The 23858-nt window shown below is 34.4% G+C and overlaps 1 protein-coding gene across 4 annotated transcripts in view; it reads left to right on the forward strand.

Annotated features, from left to right (window-relative positions):
- The first annotated feature begins 524 nt into the window (after positions 1-524).
- LOC106125750 (irregular chiasm C-roughest protein) overlaps positions 525-23858 on the forward strand; it is a 67245-nt gene continuing 43911 nt past the window's right edge. Inside the window, exons 1-2 of one of the 4 annotated variants that reach the window (XM_013323062.1) lie at positions 525-808; positions 19432-19459. The gene's annotated coding sequence lies outside the window, so the exon portion shown is untranslated. The remainder of the gene's footprint in view (positions 809-19431; positions 19460-23858) is intronic. The other 3 variants (XM_013323067.1, XM_013323066.1, XM_013323064.1) reach the window with 3 other exon arrangements.

Here is a 23858-nt window from a genome sequence, read left to right on the forward strand (position 1 = left end):
ATTTACCTACTAACGCACCATTATTGACATTAAAATTTGTTGGGTTTTTTGTGAGGTTAGTTCTTAGTTATATTTTTGAGGTTAGCTTTCTGTCACGTATAGAACTAACATTTTTTATCTCTTTCTTTATACCAAACGATGTCTATTTAATAATTCATTGATTTTTTCTTTTTAAAATTAATTTCTTTAAATGCAGTCAACTAAGAATTTATTTGAATAGAGTAAAACAAAACAGAATCGACTTTTGAATTTCGAACGTAGGCATTTTGCTCAGTCGATAATATATCACGAGGGTAGAAAAGTAGACAAAACAAAATGCTTTGCTTTTAAACAAACGCTTTAGTGACAATACTGTCTCTCTGCCTGTCTCGTAGGTTAAAACAATAGAAGTGCTGCAATATCAACTGCTCTGTTTCACTTCGGCCCTCGTGTGACTTCAAACGCGTCGAATGCAGTCACAGCGCGGCTTATCAAGCGTATAGTGCACACAAGTTCGTCTGCACCGCCCGCTCACTTCTGTGATCCATTCGTTACCTCAGTGCTGTGTCAACTTGGCGCCAAAGCGGACGTCTACTCTATGCCCTTTGACCCAACGTTTTGTTTTGACAATTCTGACGTTTCGCTGGAAGGGTTTCGCGCGTTTACTCTTCGAACGCGTTTGACATTTTGTTTTTTTTTATTCAGTATCAAAAGTTTAGTTCGTACAGCCAGTGTTGTGTTGTGATTTTCTTTTGTGTTTTAAAGATTGTTTTTTTTTTTTATGGATTAATTGCAGTTTTATTGGGATTGTGTTTTTAAATTTTATGAGGTATGTAATTGTAAGTTTTAAACTTATTTAATTAATTACAATTGAAAATGCATTTGATTTGCAATAAATAAATATATTTACTTGTTTTTACAAACATGTAACATTAGAAATTAAAAATACGATAAATTTACGAGTATGTTAGTTAATAAATCTTAAGTACCTTTAACTTTTAAAGTTCTTCATTAATTTAATATAAAGTTATTTTATTTTAAATGTAATTAATCATCTTTTACATTATTTTTACGATCTGACCAGCAGTTGGTATTATAATAAAAAAATAACATAATATCGTATTTAAATATATATTAAACTGAACTAAATAAAGACATGTATTATGTTTATGTAGTTTGGTAGAAAACATTTCATAATTAAATAAATAAAGTCTATAGTCTAGCCTATGTAAACAACTAATTCTCGCTAATTATACTATGTTCTTCCAGACTATTTTCTACATCTATGCCAAATTTCATCAAGATCCGTTGAGCCGTTCCTGAGATACCTTCAAACAGACATCCATCTAAACTTTCGCATTTATAATATAAGTAAGATTATGTGAAACCTACGCTAAGGCCTATATTGACAAACTCTGAGTACGGCAATAACTTTCGTTAACTAAGTATTAACGTTTTTATGTTATGAATATAGATTGACATTTGAATCTTACTGTAGACTATTTATTAGCATTTCTCGTTTTTATTCTTTTAATGTGGTAGAAAATGGAACGATCTTTTTATAGTAGGAAAATAGTTATTCTGTATTCGAGTTTGCGAGACAAAGACTTACCTAAGCGAGTTTTAAAATGACGCTACGTATCTTATATAGATAACAACAATATATATTTTTAAATTTTTTTAATCTGTAGATTTATAAGGAACGAAATTTTATAAAAGAGCTCACTTTTTTATTATGTTGCTAGCTGTCGCCCGCGACTCCGTCCGGGCGGAAGTTAAAAATCTTAATTAGTAGCCTATTTGTTCTTTCAGGCTATGTTCTACATGTATGCCTTTCAGCGAGATCCGTGCAGCCGTTCTGGAGATACCTTCAAACAAACATCCATCCAAACATTTACATTTATAATATTAGTTAGAAATTTAATAAGACAGCTAACTTATGTTATTAGAAACTTAGTTTAAAGGAAAAAAAACTAACACAGTGATAGTCGTTTTCACATAGTACAATATTATCTATCGATCAAAAAACTTTGTTACCTCCTGCTGTTACAACCTTAATTTTCCGTTTTTAACCTAAAAAAGCCGAATACGTGTCAAGTGCGAATTAGAAAAAAACAAATCTCTTTTAAAAATAACGACCAGTATCTCGAAAACCTTGTAAATAGCTATTAAATAAAAAAGATATTATAAAGTAGTTGTTTTGGAAAAAAGTCGTTGAGATGAGTACGGAATGACAAAGATAAGTTTAAGTTGAAAAACTTGAAAGTATTCGATTTAGAATCTTATAACAATAGAGATAAGTATTATTGTTTTGTTAAAGAGTTGCTATTTGCGTGTGTTTGTTTTTGTACATGTGAACAGGTTTGATTCGTATTAGGTCTTGTAATTAGGGCAGGTGTTCCACGGAGATCATATATTTTGTTGTTTTATGGTTTCATTTTTTTTTAATTCCGTCTAGAGTTCTGAGTTACGGAGTTATTCTTATATTAGCTATTGTTCGACTCTGCGCGTCATTCAAAACTGCTTAGTACCTAACCTATGTGTTCTTCCAGACTATGTTCTACATGTAAATTTTAGCGAAATCCATCCAGCCTTTCTAGAGATACCTAACAAACATCCATCCATCCATCGACACGGTAAGATGTACACTTGGTAAAGTACAGTGGTAGTTATTGGATGTTTGAAATAAATCTTACTAATATTATAAATGCGAATGTTTAGATGTATGTATGTTTAAAGGTATCTCCACAACGGCTGAACAGATCTCGATGAAATTTGACATACATATAGAACATAGTCTAGTATACTATAACATATTTAATTAAAGTAATAAATAGTTATGGCCGTTGGCAGAAAGCTGATGCAATAAATATAATTCTGTTGAAGTCAAATCTCTCAGATTAAGACAAAAGCGAATCGATATCGAATTATTAACCAGTTTACGTTTTCACTTGTCTACAATGAACATATCAGTATCCCAGTTTTTTATTACAAAAAAGAAAGAGACGACAAGAAACGCACGGTTAGAATTGCTCAAGTAGATTTATTACAATGCTTAGTTTCGTAACTGTATAAAAAATGCCTATTCGAATAGATAAAAGCGTGTAGTACAATTGTCACCGATTGATTATGAATTTCGGCTATTAATAATCTAACTAGGCTTATTCTAAATCGTCAAAAGCTAACGAAATTATGATTCGACAGTTTAAGAACTGTCGAAGTTTCATTGTTTTTTGTATGTAATTACTTTTAGAGTTTATAATATTTAAGAATAATATGAGAGAGGGGTAAAGATGACTTGACTTTACCTGCCCTTATCTCTAAGGAGGGTCGGCACAGTATGTACTCCTCCATACATCTATATCAGCCGTCATATCTGAATCCATCCAGTTCTTACGCATATCCTGTTCCACACAATACATCCATACTTTCATTGGTCTTTCATCAATTAAAAATTTAGATAAAAATATGTAATCCTCCAGTCCGATTAAAATCTGACAAAATTTAGAAACTATCAGTGACATACAGAACGACAAAAAATTGCATAATTATAACTATAAGGCGCTTGTTCGCCCACACAGTCGTTACTGTCACAAAAGAATCTACGCGCAACCTAAAAAAACGACAAAAGCTTTTACGCATCAATTCATTTTAGACCTTCATATAAATTTATTTTAAACGTAACATTACGTAATTTTACTACTAAATGACTATTGTAACAGGTCTTAATATGCTGGTTACATATAACAAAGAACAGACACAGTTTGATTTTTTATAAAGCCATTTGATAGTTAATTTGGGTGAGGTTATATATATTTGATTTCCTGAATCGATAGTTTATTCTTACTAATATTATAAATGCGAATGTTTGGATGAATGAATTTTAGAAGGTATCTCCAGAACGGCTGCATGTATCACGCTGATTTGGTAGAGCAGAATATAGCCTGTAAGAACACATAGGACTTAAGAACACACACATATAACGCGCAGAATCGCGGACTACAGCTAGTGCGTAATAACTAACTATTAATGGTGAAAAACATTATGCAACCCATTTATTTAAATTATAGAAACGAAGTATGTAGACAAAACGCTTTGGAATGTATCTCTTCATACGACAAAGCTTTTTAAAGTCGTTATTTTAAGAAAGTCATTAAAAAGAACCGCATTTAAACCTCCTTGTAACGTTCAGTTAATTAACAAGTGCCGCTCAAAGCTTTGTCGCCGACAATTTGAACGAAGGTTAGTTACGAACAGTTAAATGTCATCAATTAACTATCTTGTATTTGTACTTTAAAGTCAAATATAAAGTTAATGTAGCAATACAAGACTGATGGTCGACCGCGATTCTGTCCGCGCGGAATTAAAAAAAAAACTTAATTAGTAGCCTATGTGTTAATCCAGATTATGTTCTATATGTATGCCAAATTTCATCAAGATCCGTTCAGTTCTAGAGATACCATCAAACAAACATCCATCCATCTTAAAAATCGCATTTATAATATTATAAAGATTTAATTTAGAACCTTTTAATAACATTGAAACAATTTGTCTTTGGGTTTGAATTATAGACGAGATGCGTAAAAGAATTAGGGTAGGTAGTTAATTTAAGTTGCTCTTCAAGGTCAAGACCCACAACAAGACTTCTGAAGTCAAATACACCTATTTTAAATTGGAAATTTTTTCAAAAATTTTAATTTCAAAAATAAAGAAATAATTGCACTATTTCGTAATTTGTCGCGTGCCACGTTAACTCGACAGTTTCGGAGTGGCGCTGGCGGGGCGTTGAGGTCTTGTTCTTAAAGTGCTCAGCAAATCCCGAGCACCCTACAATTCTGCGGATAATAGCAAAGCTTAAATGCAACGTGTTATTAACTTTGTTCCTGTGAAATGGTTACGAACAAGACTCGCTATGTATTACATAAAATTATTTAGCTTGTTTCAGTTATATTAATAAAAAACTTTAGGCATAGTCTTATGGCTGTAAAGAGGGAGACTGGAGAAAGTATGAAGGTATTAGGTGAAAGAGGATATGAGGTTGATAGAGATGTATAAGAAGAAGAACTTGCTATGCCGACACTAAGTAGAGAAAAGGACAGGAAGACGATAAGCGTACACTGGTAATAGTAATATAAGCTAAAAACTCATGTTAAAAACTTTACAAGAAATTCCTCGCATAAAAATTATAAACGCATTTACTTTCTTGTGAATGGAAATCAAATAGCGACAAAAGAAATAGTTTTCTCGCAAGTTGAAAGAATAAACGACACAGTCAGACATTTCCCGGTTTCATTTATAAAATCGGATTTTATAAATAAAACTCTTTGGTCGGTTTAAAATTGAATTTAAAACTCCGGTAATCCGTACGACCACAATCGTTACATTAATTTGACATGTGCAACAGACGGACGGCGCGACGGACGCATTATGATTAATATAAAGGACAATTAAAACAGTACGGACTCGGTTTAATTTAAATTTCCCGAACGCGTGACTCACGTGCTGAATTTCCGTTTTAATGTACATTTTTGGCGTCTGACTACTACCGCTCTTATTAATCCATTAGTGCATAGAGTAGAAACCTTTGTAATTAAAAAAAAGACAAAAAACCTGCACGTGTCCGATGTTGTATCATTCAGAGGAAAAATACGGTGTAGAGCCCGCTTCAACATCTTCGCACGAATTGGCCCGGCTCGCCCGGTGAAATACCACGACCACACAGAAGACAGGCGTTAAGCGGAAGCAATTCCGCGTTTCGTCTGATGAGTGTGCGTCGCGGAGGCTTAAATTAGTCCTCTTTCCCTTCCCACCCTTTTTCTCATAAGGAAAGGATGGGAAGTGGTAGTGGACTTTTCGGATGATAGGATGCATGGAAAGGGAAAATATTTTATATCTGTGCATCCTCTCCTCCGTCGATTAAAGGTAGGCAACGCATATGCAATTGCGTATGTCTATGGACAACGGACACTTCGTTATTTCAGCGATTTCAGGTGGCTGCTCGCTCGTTTGCCACCTTATAATATAAAAAAACCGATTTGAATGATGTCCCATGCTTCAAAAAAGGTCAAACCATTTAGTTTACAGGAGGTCAAATATTTAGAATAAATCAAATTTTAATATTAATTCCAAAAGAATATTAGAGAAATCGACTTTGTTTACCAAGAATCCAAGAATCATGCTGTCAGAAGAACAAAGAAGGCTGATTCCAAATAATTGGCTAAAAGCATAGATGGACGATGATGATATCAAATTTAAGATGAATGTTACAACGGCTGTACGGATCTAAATCAAATTTAAAACCTACATAAATTAAAAAAGTCTGAAGTCAAAAACTTGAAGGGATTGAATGTGCATAAAGCGGAAGAGTTTGTTTAAACGCGCTTATCTCAGGAACTAGTAGTCCGATTTGAAAAAATATTTTTTTGTTGGATAGTCCATTTATAGAGGAAGGCTTTAGCCTATATGATATTACGCTGCGACCAATAGGAGCGAAGTGTCAGTGAGAAATGTTGCAAAAACGGGGAAAATTATTCACATTTGAGGACTTTCGTTGCGTGCGTTGCATAAACGGTTTAAATTACTCAAAAAATATGTATAAAAGAATTATTTCTCTTAAATATGTCTATAGTATATATAATAGGCCATATAATGTTTAGATAAATGCATGGATGGATGTTTGAAGATATCTCTAGAACGGCTGAACGAACCTCTATGAAATTTGGCATACATGTAGAACATAGTCTGGAAGAACACATAGCCTGCTATTTTTGTTTTAATTTCGCACGGACGGAGTCTCGGGTAGTTAAAAAATAAAGGCTGATGAAGAAGTATATAAGACTAACTAAATAAAAACTCTTTTTAATCCCAAGTGAAGGAAGTTAGTAGTGTATCAATAAATTAACACATTAACGGAACAAGGTATATTACCTCGTCTTGGGATTACAAGTAAGACTAACAAGTTACATTCCCAAGCGGTTGCAGCGAAATGTGACAATGAGTGAACACGGTCAGGCCACGTTATCGAATTACTATGTATAACCTGAAAATTGGCTTTGTACACTCATTGATGAATTTAAGGTGTATTTCCACTGGTAATTCTAGATATGATAAACTAAAATTATTAAAGACTAGCTGTGGCCCGCGACTCTCCGCGAAATAAAAAACAGTAATAAGTAGACTATGCGTTCTTCCACTATGTTCTACATGTGGGTCAAATTTCATCAAAATTTGTTCAACATTGTCGGAGATAACTTTAAACAAATTTCCATCCATCCATTTAAATTTTCTTATTGTTCACGTGTGCACTTATGCAACGATAAGAGGGTTTTTTGTTTAATGAGTCTACGAATCGCAGAAGATTTGACGAGTGTACGATTTCCCTTCCCATATTTTTCATAAAAGGTAAGGATGGGAGAAGCTCTGAAGCAGGGGAGGGTATTGGTAAGAGAAGAATTCCCTTTGTGTGTATTACCTCCTCTGTTGATTAAAGGCATCTGCAAATATATTCTGCGAATTCTGGTGCTTGCTTGTTTCTTTTGGTAAAGTATTTTTTCTTAAATGTATATACTATTATATTTACAAATTCAAATAGACATGGGAAAAACGGAATTATCTTTATATTAAAATCTCTCATAGCGATGTCAATTATTTTATCGGGGATATGTTGAGTATAGAAAGCCATTTCATAAAAATTTAACAACGCTTAATTGACAATTCCTGTTCAAGTGAACAATTTTAGGATGCGGTTATATTAAAAGCGGAAACAGAAGATGTGGATTCACCCTGACTCCGTCCGCGAGAAATAAAAGAAAACATAAATATTAGTCTACGTGTACTTTCACGCTATGTTTTATATGTATGCCGATCATCAAGATCCATTCAGACGTTCTAGAGATACCTTCAAACAAACAACCATGCATCTAAACTTTCGCATTTATAATATTAGTAAGATACAGAATATGCGTCATGTTACAATTTGCGTGCTAAAAGAAATCTATTAATTAATGTTGCTATTTCTTTTTATTTACTATGACTATAACTATTTTACTAACCTACGGTTAAGATTTTTATTAAAACTTGTGTTTCTGTAATTAATTGTATTTTGATATTTATTTCCCAAAATAAAAATAATTTGATAGTCAAAAGAATGCAAAATAATAAACAAAGGAGTACAGCATTTATTATTCGATTTTCGAAACACAAGATGACAGTTTTAGCATTGAGGCAGCGTAAATAATTAAACAATAACAACATATTGTTATCCCTTTCATTCGTGCCTGGAAAAAGAGAGATGACAATATATTTCTCTACGCGTGTAAAGAAGTCTTACAACGCTTTCGCGTCTTAATGTAGCAACACTCTGAAACCGGTCTTCCAATATACATGCCGACAAAAGTGTCAATGCTTTCGTGTATTTATTTTATTAATTCCCGTTACCTCGACGGCAGTGCTTCAATCTCTTGGTAAAAAAACAAACAGAATCTATCAAATGAGTTGTCACGATTTTAATACAAAGTTAACATTAGGTTTTATTTTTATAAAGACGGTATCTTGCAACGTCTAATTTAATATTTATAACAATGAGTAATTTGCTTCCTACTGAAGCATTGAAGGTATTATAAACTAGCTGTCGCCCGCAATTCCGCCCGCGCGGAATAAAAAAAAATCCTAATTGGTAGCATATGTAGTTGTCTAGACTATGTTTTAAATCAATACTAAATTTCAGCGAGATCCTTGCGTTCTGGAGATACTAAACAAACTATCCATCCATCTATCTAAACATTCGTATTTATAAAAGTAAGAAATAAGATAGTAAGAAACAACAGAATCTATTATTCAATTGTTGGAAAGGTACTGTCCCCAGATCCCCAGATAGCAAATACAAAGTCGCAGACTATTGCTAGTATAAAATAAACTAGTTCTTTACTATTATAATACATCGGTGGCTCAGGGGTCAGACACTTAACTTGTCAGCAGGTCTTGGGTTCGAATCCCGCCATGTACCAATATGTTTTTCGATTTCAGATTTACATATGTACATTTATCCGACATTCTTACGGTGAAGGAAAACATCGTGATGCAACCTGCACATATCTGAGAAGAAATTCAAAGAGATGTGTGAAGTCAACCAACCCGCACTTGGCCAGCGTGGTTGACTATGGCCTAATCATCCGAGGCCCCTCGGTGGGGACGTGTAGTAACCTGATGATGATTACAATTGCCATTGCATGGATTTTTAAATTAAACTGATTTTGTTCAAATTAGTTTCAAATTCTCGTCAAAGACTTACGCTATAATGTGAATGCAGTCTTTGTGGTTTAAAGTAAATTTGCGAGCGTCTCGAATGCGCATTAATCTGATATTATCAACGTTGAAAATTTCCCAACGAACATCCGTTGTGACGTGAATCTCAAATTAATGATTGTGAATTCATTCAAGCTTGAATATGAAGGATAAAACAAAAAATAGATCACATTTTGGTATATTAATAATATTTAAAATTTATAATACAAGTTCCAACACGAACCAAATCGTAGTACACTAGTTTTAGACAGTATTATAGTGTGTCTAAGATAGATTAGTTTGACAATTCACGCTTATAAAGTATGGAATTAATTTTGTATGAGAGTTGATATTGTTCTTAATGGACGGTTGTTATACTGTCGACCGTACGCGCATTAAAAACAACTATGAACTATCGAGAATCGGTTTTGTAATAATATTAATCGAACAAATAAATAAGTTATGTGTTTTATAACTTTTTTATATCATAAGATGGCAAACGAGCGAGCGGCCACCTGAAATCGCTGAAATAGCGAAGTGACCGTTGGCCATAGACATACGCAATTGCATATGCGTTGCCTACCTTTGATCGACGGAGGAGAGGATGCACAGAAAGAAAATATTTTCCCATTCAATGCATCTCATCCGGAAAGTCTACTTCCACATCCCATCCTTTCCTTATAAGAAAAAGGATGGGAAGGGAAAGAGGACTAAATTAAGCCTCCGGGACGCACACTCATCAGACGAAACGCGGAATTGCTTCCACTTGACGCCTGTCTTCTGTGTGGTCGTGGTATTTCACCGGGCGGGCCGGGACGATTCGTGCGAAGATGTTAAAGCGGGCTCTACCACTGTTTAACTTTATGCATTATTAATATTTTATTTTTCTACATAGTTTTGAAGAATAAAGTTGGCATAAAAAGAAACAATTTCATTTGCATTGTAAATCGAAAACAATGGTCACGAAATTTTCGTGTATAGTTTCGTTATGTTAATTTTTTTTTTATTTTTTATGTCTTTGACGGATTAAATGTCTTATTATTGTATTATTTCAAAAAAAGCTGATACTTTATCAGCACAGTCTCCCATTGAATAGTAGGCTTGAGTAAAAATTTAAATAACTACAAGGTCAAATCTCCTAAATCAAATTTGTACTCTATAGTTAAGATATTAAAGTGCAATTCCCTTTGATGATACAAAAGTAAAATGTTGCCAGTTGCATTTTTAAAGCTTTTAAAGCAAATAAATTTATAGATTAAAATAAAACGGAATTACTTATTTAAATTGCAATGCAATGAAGAAAGAATGAAAAGATATCATAACTTTTATCTTTTAACACCTTTTACCTTTTATCTTTTTTCCGAGTAGTCAGTGGACCATTCATTATGATATTAAAATGGGTATTAATGTCAAGCAATTGATAAAAAAGTTTAATATGGTCTTAAAAAAAGGGGGGAGAATAAGTTGATGAAAATCTGCCAATGATGTAGGTCTTCGTTACTACCACGCTCAATTCGTTTAAACACTAAAGCTTTCCTTAGTGTTGATTAACTATTAAGAATATACACAGAACTTTGAACTTAATTATTTAATCTGTTACTTACGGATAGTTTCTGAGACCTATGTATAAAAAATATCGTAATCCATGTCTCAGAAACCCACGGTTAATCTTTGTCTTGTGTATGTTCATTATAAAATTTCATCAATGTTTTTTTTGCTGAATCGATTACTAATTGCCTACTCGTGCGAAACATAATAAATTCCTCGTCACGGGAATAATGTTCAAGGCGTTTCGTTGATGTTTAGTTTTCTGCATTTATTAGGTACGCTCTACAAATATATGTTTTTAAGACGACATTTGATTCAAATGTCAATATTTAATATGTCTATGGGCAGCGTACGCTTCGCTGTTTCAGCGATTTCAGGTGACAGCTCGCTCGTTTGCGCACCTTATGATATAAGAAAAAAGTTTTCTTCTTCAATAAATAAATAAAAATAGAATTTAAAGACCCGTCTGTTACAACTATGACTCATTGCCGAAGTCAATCGATGTAATTACAATAATTGCTATCGCGTTTTTATAACGATTGTATCGATTGAATCGAAATTGACTCGATATTTTCTCACGCCGTGATACGAATCGATTTTAGCGACAAACCGATTGTCTTTGATTTATAGTACTTTATTTTTCCACCGAACAAAATTAACAATTACTGATTTTGCTTTGCTTATTTATTACTCAGGTATCTTAACAATGGTAGAGCCCGCTTTAACATCTTCGCACGAATTGACCCGGCTAACCCGGTGAAATACCACGACCACACAGAAAACTGGCGTCAAGTGGAAGCAATTCCGTGTACAGTCTGATGAGTTTCCGTCCATGAGGCCTAATTTACTCCTCTTCCATCCCATTTCTTATAAGGAAAGGATAGGAAGTGGAAGTGGACTTTCCGGATGAGAGGATGCATGGGAAGGGAAAATATTTTCTTTCTGTGCATCCTCTCCTCCGTCGATTAAAGTTAGGCAACGCATATGCAATTGCGTATGTCTATGGGCAACGATCACTTCGCTATTTCAGTTATTTCAGGTGGCCGGTCGCTCATTTGCCACCTTATGATATAAAAAAAACGTTATTAATAAAGATAATTTCTCCTACATTAAGACCTCCCTCTTAAAACCTTCAAAGGACAATAAAAAAATATGCTCACCAAATATTTGTATACAAAATTTGAGTATTGCCCAGTGATTTCGGATTTCATTCGGTTAATGCTTTCTTTTATAAGTTACTTACTGTCAACGTGACTCCGTCCGTACGAGATTGAAAAAAAATAATAGCCTATGTGTTCTTCTAGACTATGTTTTACATATATGCCAAATTTAAGCGAGATAAATGCAGCCGTTCAAGAGATACCTTCTAACAAACATCCATCTAAACAGTAGCATTTATAATATTGGTAAGAATGTGGCGAACAAAAGAATAAGCTTTGGAACAGCACCACAGATTATATCAGTGCTGACGATCGGTTAATGCGACTGAATCGGTTTTTTTAATGTCGTTTTAACCGGTTTCAACTTTTATAATATCCATTGGTGTTACTTGATGTGCTAAGGGTAGCCTACAGGCTATAACCACACGCAATACGTGCACAACCTACTTTCATGTCGTTGGCATGGAGCCCTCAATTCTACGATTTTATCTTTCACCGTTCTGTCTTTCGTTTGTTAATTTATAAAAAAAAGTTAAGTATCATTTCTTATTAAAATACCGTGAACTGTCAACATTTAATTCGTATTAAAATTTATAGACTAGCTATCACCAGCGACTACGTATACGCGCGATTAAACAGGACTTAATTAGTAGCCTATGTGTTCTTCTAGATTATGTTCATCGATGCCAAATATTATCAAGATATCTTGAGCCGTTCTAGAGATACCTTCTAACAAACATCCATCTATCCATCTAAATATTCGTATTTATAATATTAATAAGATTGTTAATACAATTTTGTAAGCGAATTTTAGAATAACAGACAAATCTTTCTTCTTACTAATATTATAAATGCGTTCATTTGGATGTAAGCATAGATGTTTGATAGAATGTATTACCAGGATGGCTGCTTGGATCTCATTTAAAGTTGTCATACATATAGAACATATTCTGGAAGAACACATAGGCTACTAATTAAGTTTTTTTAATAGCTAGTGTATGTATAATTGTTCCATTGTGTTCCCCTAAACGGTGTTATTCTGAAAATTGAGATGGCATTCTTATTCTGGGAATGTCAATGGATTAGAATCACGTTTATAAGTTTTTAAAATTACTATTTTTTGTCAACCAACCCGCACTTGGCCAGCGTGGTTGACTATGGCCTAATCACCCTTATCTTAGGGTAGGGTAGACGTATAGTGAGCTGATGATGATTGTAAATTTTTATTATTTAAAATTCTTGTACAAATGTTCTTATTCAGTTCTATTTTCAAGTAAGGTGAAAACACGAGGCAATCAGCTTTTTTAAGGTTTCTCTATATTTCTTCATAGTTAATAAGATTTCGACATTGAACGTGTATTTTGTATGGTTTCTTTGTATGAGTTGGAAATATGAGAAATAACGCGAACTTTGAATTAACTTTGATGAACGAGAACTTAATTACGTTGAGTAATTCAAAACATCGCTATTGGATTACGTTGAAAGTTATGACAAGCGAAATACGAAATACCTATTAAGTTTTATTTAATTAAATATATAATAGATTATAAGATTTCTTAGAAATGCTAAAAATATTAAGAAACCCGTGTAGTAAATTTATTGGCCCGGCTCGTTCGGTGAAATACCACGACCACACAGAAGACATACGTGAAGTGGAAGCAATTCCGCGTTTCGTATGATGAGTGTGCGTCCCGGAGGCCTAATTTAATCCTCTTTCCCTTCCCGCCCTTTTTCTTATAAGAAAAGGATGGCAAGTGGTAGTGGACTTTCCGGACGAGAGGATGCATGGAAAGGGAAATATTTTCTTATTGTGAATCCTCTCCTCCGTAAGGTAGGCAACGTATATATAATTACGTGTGTCTATGGGTAACGGTCACTTCGCTATTTAAGCGCTTTCAGGTGACCGTTCGCACGTTTGCCACCTTATTATATATATAAAAAATTTAATTATTTTTTTTGCTTAAATTACGAATTTTGTATTATTTTTATACTTACATCGCCCGCGGACAGAGTCGCGGGCTATAGCTAGTATATGAATAATCCCTATTTACAGCCGAAGTATGCATTAAAGAAACTACTGCTTTCCCGTTTATAGACAGACTTAATTGTGGTAATTTCTAGTTGTTTCGTTGCCAAGAAGCTTTAAGCATCGAAATTTATCGCCTGTCTAGTAAAAGTTTCGTGTTATTTTGCCTAATAACGTTAATTGTCTAACTAATAACGGAAAACGAGTTAAGGTAGCTAGTTATTTTGAAACTACGTCTTAGATCTTAAAGACTGATCATCAACATCATCATCAGCACACTATACGTCCCCACCGAGGGGCTCGGAGTCTACCCCAAGTTAAGGGTGATTAGGTCAACCACGCTGGCCAAGTGCGGGTTGGTTGACTTCACACATATCTTTGAATTTCTTCTCAGATATGTGCAGGTTGCATCACGATGTTTTCCTTCACCGTAAGAACTTCGGATAAATGTACATATGTAAATCGGAAATCGAAAAACACATTGGTACATGGCGGGATTCGAACCCAGGACCTGCAGATTACAAGGCAAATGCTTGATCCCTGAGCCACCGACGCTCTTATAGACCGATAGCTATTTAATATTCTAACAGATTTACATTAAATTCTATAAGTACAACGACAGTATAATTCATTTTCCTAATCCGGGTAAGTACAGGCATCACCACAGACGGTCCTGACATCTTTCACTTCTCCACGCGTCGTCTCTTCCGTCGATTAAAAGTAGGCAACGTCAGCAGTCGCATAGGTATTTCAGCGAGGTCAGATGTTTACTTGCTTTACTTATCATATAAAAAGTAAGATTTTTGTCTTCAAATCGATTTATCATTCGTTGTGACTTTATAATAATTTGCATGTGAGATTACTAGTGTGCTAGAAGCTTGGATATGAGATGCAGTAATCTGTCGGCCGCCACTCAAACTGACAAGCGATTAAGTGTGACTTAATAGTGGCATTTGATCTTGCGATTGACAGTTTCTAATACATGATTATAAGGAGTACCTGATGGCACGAGTCCGTCTGTGTGGAATTAAAGAAAAATATAATAAGTAATAAGAGCGTCGATGGCTCAGTGGTCAAACACTTGACTTGCAATCTGCAGCAGGTCCTCTGTTCGAATCCCGCCGATGTTTTTCGATTTCCGATTTACATATATCCGACGTTCTTAGGGTGAAGAAAAACATCGTGATGCAACCTGCACATATCTGAGAAGTAATTCAAAGATATGTGTGAAGTCAACCAACCCGCACTTGGTCAGCGTGGTTGACTATGGCCTAATCACCCTTAACTTAGGGTAGGCTCCAAGTCTCTCGGTGAGGACATATAGTGAGCTGATGATGATGATAATAAGTAGCCTATGTGTTCTTCCAGATTATGTTCTATATGTATGTCAAATTTTATCGAGATCCGTGGAGCCGCTCTGGAGATACAAACACACTTACGCATTTATAATATAAGTATTATCGCAGATCGCAACAACATCACAGAGAGCGATTACAGTATGATGCAAAAATTTATACTGGAGTCCGCGGGGAATTAAAAAAAACATACTTACTAGCCTATGTGTTCTGCTATGTTCTATATGTATGCCAAATTTCATCGAGATCTATACAGCCGTTATGGATAACTTCAAACAAATATCCATCCATCTAAACATTCGCATTTATAATATTAGTAAGATGTTTAAACGATGATTCAGTCAGGTCAATCGTCTATATAAATCGGAGATTTTTAACAACATTGCTTTTTTAATGTTGAATAATAACTTTTTTGTTACCCTTGTGTTAAGTAATTAACAAAGTCATAAATATCTTATCACTTTTCAACGTTTGGTGGCCAGCGCGTAACGTCTGATACGTGTTAATCATCTTGTATATTTGAACAAGCTGTACTTGCTACACGATCAATTTATTATTAGAAACAGGAAGAAAACTTGTTGTAAATTTATAAAACTACGAAACTAGCATAAAACGATTCGACACGTGCTTTCAACGACAAAAAAAGTCAAAATTGTAATGAAATTGGTTGGTGTACTTTATACCGACAGATGCCATAACTCCGTTTGCAGAATTAAAAAAAAAAACTTTCTTAGTAGCTTATTTTTGTGACTGAGTAGTCACTGTTTGCCTTGAAGAGGCATTTACAGCTTCACCGGGCTTGAGGTGGCCGAGACCAGATGTCGCTTAGCCTGAACCTCGTTTATGAGTAACAAGACTCGAGGGCTCCCTCAGGAGCCTCGGCTCGGGCTGTTACTTCTTTATTGCTACCGCATTGGATAAACCTATGTGTTCTTCCAGAATATGTTCTACATCTGTGCCAAATTTCATCGAGATCCGTTGAATAAATTTTTTCTCTTTATAATTCTGCTTCTTATAAGTGGTCAAATACTATGATAGAAATAAGTTATCTACACGAATTAATAGACTTAATTTCTTCGTTTTATCGCATACGCATCAAAAGGGTAATTGACCTAGTTACATTAATTGTATCTCTTTATTTTTCCCTAAGAGTCCGTAAGATGTCGCTTTGTCTTTCCTATTTCTTGTTCTCGAAGTTACGTAATGACAATAAAGTTATTTTTTTGTACATTATGTGAGGAAACAAGGATATTTTAAGCATACATGATACGACGACTCCTTATTATCATCTTACGGTATCCCTTTCAAGATTTTTTTAAATCATAAGGTGCCGAAACAGCGAATTGACCGCTACCCTTAGACATACGCAATTGCAATTGCCCTCAATCGACGGAGAATTGGACGCACAAATGTTATCCTTCCTATGCGTCCCCGTCTCTGAAAAATCCATTTCTCCTTCCCATTGTTCTTATGAAAAGAGTGAGAAGGGAAAGAGGACTAACAGAAGGTCACCGGTACTGACGGTACGTGGAATTGCTTCCACTTGACGGTTCTTCTGTAGGTAGGAACGTAGGGTTAACGCAACAGGTTTAGACCCTCTAGATAGTATCATTAAGTTATTTTTTCTTTTTAAAAACAAGACAGGATGATAGAAAATTTTTATACTTCACTAAGTTATAGTTGAAATCTTTAATAACCGCAGAAGTTAACTATTAAAATTAATTTAACACCAGTAGTTTAATGGTTCTTGAACAGGTTTTTCAATAACCAATTCGAATCATATTATATTTTGTTGGGAAAATAAAATAGCTATGATTTATATTGTGTCAGCCGAGTTGCGCGCAATTAGCGATGCTCATAAAGTATTCAATAAGAATCGACTGATTGGCACTTATTTATAAAGGTGAGTTTACATTAAATAACCAAAAACTTTTTGAGTATAACATATTTACGAATAAAGTATGGAATGATACGATCGTCTTTTGTTTCTACATTAGCAGAACTTAGGTTATAACAAATAAGATAATGAAGTGTTTTAAATTATGATATCCATAAGAATATGTAGAAAACATTTTTGTAAAATTTTCACCGATGTTCGTATTGACACTGATTTATTAGAAGCAACTCTATTTTTATATTATAAGGTGGCAAACGAGCGAGCGGCCACCTGATATCGCTGAAATAGCGAAGTGACCGTTGCCCATAGACATACGCAATTGCATATGCGTTGCCTACCTTTAATCGACGGAGAAGAGGATGCGCAGAAAGAAAACATTTCCATGCATCCTCTCATCCGGAAGGTCCACTTCCACTTCCCATCCTTTCCTTATACGAAAAAGGGTAGGACGGGAAAGAGGACTTAATTAGGCCTCCGGGACGCACACTTATTAGACGAAACGCGGAATCACTTCCACTTGACGCCTGTCTTCGTTGTGGTCGTGGTATTTCACCGGGCAAGCCGGGCCAATAATTCGTGCGAAGATGTTAAAGCGGGCTCTACCACTGTTATCTTACTATAATACAGAGAAATTACAAATACAGAGTAAATACAGAATAACTTTATTACAGAGTTTTAAATACTTTAAAAGTTTATTTATATCATATATTTTGCTGTAATAAAGATTAAATTTTGTTGTGTAAAAATTTACCTACAATTTTTATTAGTATGTGTTGAGTACTTTACTTGTCATTGATTATAATTTCTATTTTAAAAAGCATTACTAGATTAGTTTTTCAGCCAAACACTTAGCGATATGGTTCATGCAAGCAACAAAATAATATACAGTTTGCGCGATTGTGTGGTACAAAGTACAAACTTAAGCGTTATTAAAACATTTGATAAAAATAGTTTTTATATCTTGAATTATAAGATATCGTAATTAAAAAGTAAGTGTAATAAAGAAATTAAGTCTAAATTTATGTGAAAAATGGATTTCCTCTGCCGATCGTCCATCAGCCAGCTTATCCGTATGGAGGGTCGGACAGTATGTACTCCTCAATACATCTGTATCAGTCATATCTGAATCTACCCCCTTCCTACGCATATCTTTCACACAATCCATGCATACTGGCTTTGGTCTTCCTCTACCTTTATAGTCTTTTTTAATGTTTCATTTCTTTAGTAAACAATACATCTCTAGTCTAATTAAGGCCACCTGTAGTGTGGCTATGATCTTGGTTTTTTTAAGCGCCATGTGTCAGTCGTGACAGTCGCCTGCAGGCGATAAAGCGGTTCTGTGGTACGTCTGTATACGCGGTGTGGTGTTGGTGAGCCTTAATACTTTCGTAAGACTGGTCCTCTTTTATTTTATAACTTGGGCTGTATTTAACATAAGGATATTGTTGAGTTACATGCACGCGTGCTTTTCAGCATTGGACTACTGACTCGTTATTATAATTTCAATTTGAAAAAGCTTTTTGAAAATTAACGTAATAATGAATTATTCAAATGTTTTCGTTAAAAATACTTTTTTATGAAGCAACTTGTTATATTCATATAACCTAAAAACAAGAATAAATATTTATGCTATAAAACTGTGGGTTTAAATTATAAGTAAAACTCCCGTAGGATTAATATTAAGATTATTTATTTTAACAGTAATAAATGCTAGCAAAAATATTTGAAGTATAAATTGGTCGGCCAGCAGGCCGTACCGTAATACGAGTACCACGACCACACAAAAGACAGGCGTGAAGTGGAAGCAATTCCGTGTTTCATCTGTTAATTCTGGTGCGGGAGGCCTTAATCCCCTTTACCTTCCCATCCTTTTCTTATAAAGAAACCATGGAACCACATGACTAAGGAGGGGAATCACAGGAAGGGAAATTCTACTGTGCGTCCCCTCCTCCGCCGATAAAAGGTAGACAACGCATCTGCGACTGCGCATGTCTATGGGTATCAGTTGGCATCAGTCACACATCATCAGTCGGCGAATTTAAGTGACCGCTTGCTCATTTGCCACCAAATAAAAAAAAACAGATTAACTTATTTAGACCTTTTAAGTATTTTCCCCTAGCTATATCCAATGTAATAACTATGTAAAGTAGCATTATACTTGATAAATCAATTTAATTTTTTTAGGTCAAGGTGACCTCAAGCCGTACTCTAGGTAAGTAGAAGTATCTATTACATGAATAATTAAGCCTATATAATGTTTGTTCTGAAAGCGGGACAATGTCAACAGTGACGTAACGTCATAGATTAAGTAACGCCGGTGAATAGGTAAAGAACAGAAACGTCAGTTGAGTTTGACATTTGTTAATTGTCAGTTTGACAGGCATGACATCGGTTTAATTTGATTAAGAACATAATTTGTTTAATTTATATTCAGTTATAACTATATCGTACGTACGTGAATTTATTTTATTCGTAAAAATACTTTTTGGAACCTAAATCGACGTTTAAAAAACTTTTTATCTCTATTTTGTCAAAGGTAATGAATGGGATGACGATAATTTTTATATATATAATAACTAGCTGTTGCCCGCGACTCTGTCCGCGCGTAAAAAAACGTATTAGCCTATGTGATCTTCCAGACTATGTTCTATATGAATGCCAAATTTCATCTAGATCCGTTAAGTCGTTCTGAAGATACCTTCAAACAAATATCCATCCATCCAAACCTGACTGCGACCTTATAGACATAGAGAATCCGTTTATTACAATATTTTTTTATTATAAAAATTGTGAAGTCACTAGTAATTACCTATTATATCCAACTGTACTTTTACATGTTTTTTTTTATGTTCTCGTAATGTCATTATAATCGTTGTCCTGGAACTAATAGCATATCTATGTCAAACATTATCTGATAAAAGCGAGTATATCCAGTCATTAGTGTCACACCGAATGGGGATTTGTAGAACACAAATCCGCAGCAATTAAACGCTTTAAGTGCAGGAACTAAACGTGCTAAGCAGAGATGGACAATACATTAGTGGAATCCTGTACCGTAGGGATGAGAATATCGATAATACATCGACAAACATTTCAAATATCGATATTAAATCGATTGAACGTTAAAAATATCGATTAGTAGCTGTCGCCTGCGATTACTTCCAAGCGGAAAAAAAAAGAAAAACTTAACTAATAGTCTGTGTTTTTTTCCAGACTATGTTCTACATCGGTGCCAAATTTCATCAGGATCCGTTTAGTCGTTCCGGAGATACCTTCAGACAAAAAACCATCTAATCATTCGCATTTATAATATTAGTAAGATTATATCGATATTTATAACGAGTTAGTAATCGATATATTTTTATAGATTTGTGTATGAACAGGATTGACTCTTATTATCTATTATTTCGTATTTTTAGACATTATCAATTAGAATCCTTTAGCGAGAATGGCGCGCTTTCGTTACCAAGTGTCAGAATGATTAGTGAGGGGACATAAACGTCGATATTTTAGTATGGCTAGAGATGCGCCAGTACACCGGCACATTATCGGATTTTCTTCCAAACAGCATTAAACTTCGTTAGTTAGTTAAAGGGAGTATATAAGTTTTCTTTGACAACTTTGGTCCTTCGAGTTCGTTCGCGCGGAATTAAAAAAAAAACTTAATAAGTAGCCTATGTGTTCGTCCAGACTATGTGCTATATATGCCTTTCACCGAGATCCGTTAAGCCGTTCTGTAGATACCTTCTATCAAACTACGAAAGATTACTTTCACAAATGGACCACATAAAAAAAGTTTAGATGATTTTATTCGACATTAAAATCAACGGATCTGTAAATAACTGGTTCGATGAAACCAATATAATTAATATCGGAATGTTTTTAGACGGTATTTTAAATGTCAAACTTTGACAATTATGACTTTAGTAAAGTTTATTATGAATTTAAAAACAAAACTTGTATTAATTAATAGATGTAAAAAAAATTAACATATTCCGAAATTCCAATTGGTCATCAATTTATGTAACTTTCTGTCTGTTTTTTCATCATCATCATCAGCTCACTATACGTCACCACCGAGGGGCTCGGAGTCTACCCTAAGTTAAGGGTGATAAGGCCATAGTCAACCACGCTGGCCAAGTGCGGGTTGGTTGACTTCACACATATCTTTGAATTTCTTCTAAGATATGTGCAGGTTGCATCACGATGTTTTCCTTCACCGTAAGAACGTCGGATAAATGTATATATGTAAATCGGAAATCGAAAAACACATTGGTACATGGCGGGATTCGAACCCAAGGCCTGCAGATTCCAGTCATGTGATTGACCCCTGAGCCACCGACGCTCTACTGTCTCTTTTTGTTGTTTTTAATATAATAAAAAAAATATTTTGTATTATTAAAACAAAAGGTAGAGTAATGAAAATTGCGACGCACCAAAAGTAATATTGCATTTTTTGTCAAACAAAATGTAACTTATTACTTGAAAATTAAAAAAAATATTGCTCATACTCTTTGATAACTTTGTAAAGAATGAAAATACCACATCTTTTGGGCAATATAAAAATTTAGTACCTATTCCGTCTAAAATTTCCTATTTACGTACCTACTAGCTGTCACCGACGACTCCGTCCGCGTGGAATTAAAAAAAAAACTTAATTAGTAGCCTATGTCTTCTTTCAGACTTCGTTCTACATGTATGCTAAATTTCATCAAAATCCGTTGAGGCGTTCCGGAGATACCTTCAAACAAACATCCATCCATCTAAACATTCGCATTTATATATTACTAAGATGATTCATAAAAGATGCATCTTCAATTTGTGAATAAACCAAAAACCGTTATCAAATTACGATAACAATAGTTATATTAGTTACACAAAAAAACTTAATTAAATTAACTACGTTATAACGTTTTAGTATAAACGTTTTCTACGCCGTTACACCAATTCCTTTTAGTTATGATTTAAAATTAAATCTTATTAAATCATGTCAAAGAATGTATTTATTTCTGTTTATGCTAATTTAAATTAAAAATCAGTTTCGGGTTCGATTACATTACACAAGAGACAGCGTTTTTTTTAAGTAGGGCTGTTATTTCTATCGTCTATCGGTTTGGCTTTCTATTCGTTGTAAAAAAATTGAGATGAAAAATGTTTCTATTCGAGTATTTCGGCAGTGGAAATCTAGTATAATAAGTTCAAAATTTTATTTTTTACTAGCTGTCGCCCGCGTGGAATTAAAAAAGGGCATAATTACTAGCCTATGTATTCTGACAGGCTATGTACAGACATCTCGATGAAATTTAGCATATAGCATGCATTCAGCCGTTCTGGAGATATCTACGAACAAACATCTATTCATTTATCTATCCAAACGGTAGAATTTATAATATTCGTAAGGCTATGCTTCAGAAGATACCATTATTGTTAAGTTACGACTTAGGGGCCTTCAAGAAAAGAGCGTACACCTTCCTTAAAGGCCGGCAACGCATCTGCGGTTCCTCTGGCGTTGCGGATGTCCATGGGCGTCGGATCAAATAATATTAGGCGATTCGTTGCTCGTTTGCCCCCTTCTCCTATAAAAAAGTGTCAATTTTTTTTAATATTTTATTTAAGATAGCAAATCAATGAAAATAATATTGTAAAAGATTAAAAAAGGTTTTACTCAATCTGTATATAACGAAAGATCACTTTTGAAATGACTAAAGTGGACATTTTTTTTTTGTTTTTATTGGTAATCGCTACAGCGTTAATAACATAACCTTACCTTTATATTGTGAGCTATAAAACGCTAGCATAAATTTCGACTGGTTTAACGTCCAATTAGCTTAATTACTTTGACGGGTTTTGCTATTTAAGTCGTGTAGAAACTTGACTGACTACTAGTTCGTGTTTAAGTGATCTGTCTTTTTAAATCCTTAACGGACTTTTTTCTACAAGATATTTTCTTAGAAACTGTTTAGTTAAATGTGCTTTAACCTTTTGAACGCCGGTGAAGGATTATGGACGTCAAAAATAATATACAAAGACTTCACACATATCTTTGAATTTCTTCTCAGATATGTGCAGCATCACGATGTTTTCCTTCACCCTAAGAACGTCGGATATATGTAAATCGGAAATCGAAAAAGACATTGGTACATGGCGAGATTCGAACCCATGACCTGCAGATTGTAAGTCAAGTGCTTGACTTCTGAGCCACCGACGCTCATAATAATAAGTCACATTGTAGTCAAATTCTTCAATAGTACTTTAAAATATTAATTTTATAAAAGAACATAATAGCTGTATTCAATTCATGTCGCGTTTATAAAAAAAAAACAAGTTGATTTTTTTTTAGTGAATGAAAAAAAAACGAGATACGAAGCTTTTCACGGCGGAAAGGTTATCAAAGGGAGCCTATATTCGTCAGGTTGTCAATCACTTAAAAACTATAGGCACCGAATGGTTTGGGTTTTTCCTATTCGTTGAGAGACTTTTCCATTTGCAATTCAACGTGAGATCAGAAAATATATTCGATATATTTTCCTGAGAGCGTCAATAGCTCAGGGGTCAAGCAATTGACTTGCAATCTGCAGGTCCTGGGTTCGAATCCCGCCATGTACCAATGT

The sequence above is a fragment of the Papilio xuthus genome, unplaced genomic scaffold (assembly GCF_000836235.2).
Source record: "Papilio xuthus unplaced genomic scaffold, Pxut_1.1 DF825783.1, whole genome shotgun sequence".
Taxonomy (NCBI): Eukaryota; Metazoa; Arthropoda; class Insecta; order Lepidoptera; family Papilionidae; genus Papilio; species Papilio xuthus.